Source organism: Myotis brandtii, unplaced genomic scaffold (genome assembly GCF_000412655.1).
Source record: "Myotis brandtii unplaced genomic scaffold, ASM41265v1 scaffold9981, whole genome shotgun sequence".
Lineage (NCBI taxonomy): Eukaryota > Metazoa > Chordata > Mammalia > Chiroptera > Vespertilionidae > Myotis > Myotis brandtii.
In genome coordinates this window covers 3,593-5,011 of record NW_005372171.1, presented here as the reverse complement: position 1 = coordinate 5,011, position 1,419 = coordinate 3,593, and the positions used below count along the sequence as shown (strand labels likewise).

Here is a 1,419-nt window from a genome sequence, read left to right as displayed (position 1 = left end):
TATGAGAACAAAAATGAGACAAGCAATAGTGGTTATGATGAGAGGCAAATGGCATGTCCTTTTTATTTTTTTTTTATTATTATTTTTTTAAACAATTTTTTATTTTTAGAGAGAGGAAAGGAGTGGGAGAGAATGAAACATCAATGCGAGAGCAAAAACGGGATCGAGCCCGCAACCCAGACATGGCCCCGCCTGGTATCGGCAACCTTTGGGTGTACAGGGCAACACCAATCCAGCCACACCGGGCAGCGGGGAAAGCCCACCTGTAAGCAAATCTATAACTTAAAGAGAAAGCCTACACTATTCCAAGGGAGGTAGGCTGTTTGCGAGCAGCCATGAGAAACCCAGACACTGGGTGGCTTCTCAGCGTGGGCCCACAGGTCCGGCAAGAACTTGCCTGGAGCAGCTTTGCCGTCCTCCATCTTCCTCCCTCGGGGAGGCCGTGAGGTCTGCGACCGCCAGGAATAGTGTCATCCCCGCAGACTGCAAGGCCCCGACACGCGTGAGCACACGTCACGAGGGCAGTACCAATATTTGGGAGGCTTTAAAGAAGATGCTTGAATTTTTGCCCCAGTCAAGGAGAAAGGTTTTGCCGTCTGGTTTGCATTGAAGACCTCGCTGGCTCATCATCTGAGAAATGAACTTTCCCTGGATTAGGAAACCTCATCGTGAGACTTGAGATAAACTGGTTTGGAAAATTTCCCCTGGCTTCGAAGTCCCCGGCCTCGTCTTGGGGGAAGGCCCGTTGGAGGCAGATGAACTGGCCTTGGATACGGGATCTGGTCGTGCCGTCCGATTGCGATCCTAGCTGTGCATTCATCTAGGCCAGCCGTGGGCAAACTACGGCCCAAGGGCCGGATCCGGCCCTTTTGAAATGAATAAAACTAAAAAAAAAAAAAAGACCGTACCCTTTTATGTAATGATGTTTACTTTGAATTTATATTAGTTCACACAAACACTCCATCCATGCTTTTGTTCCGGCCCTCCGGTCCAGTTTAAGAACCCATTGTGGCCCTCGAGTCAAAAAGTTTGCCCACCCCTGATCGGCACTGCTTAATCTGGTCTGTGTCTGTGAGGTTTTTGTTTTTCCGGAACAGCGTCCTGGCTTCAAGGCGGATGGATGTACGGCTTTTCTCTCGCCGAGTCTTCCACCCGCCCTGACGCTGCCTGCCACTGCCTCGCACGCCTGAAGATTCATTCGGCGGTGCAGGCCAGGCGCTTCTTGTCGTGTGGCTGTGGACATCCTGGGAGCCGCGCCGGTCCGGCCTCCCCGACCCTCGGAAGCGGACCACGGCGGACCTCCGACAGAGCAGACCCAGGACTGCGGGCGTCCGAGCCCCTGGAATCGCACACTCTCATGTCCTTTTTAAATTGCTGCCAGGTATCCAAGGAATCAGTCTGGGGTGGCTTCCTGCAAGG

General features: G+C 52.4%; 1 pseudogene; it reads right to left on the bottom strand.

Moving 5' to 3' along the window:
• Positions 1-130: 130 nt before the first annotated feature.
• LOC102250833 lies at positions 131-1,411 on the bottom strand (annotated as a pseudogene).
• Between the last annotated feature and the right edge of the window lie 8 nt (positions 1,412-1,419).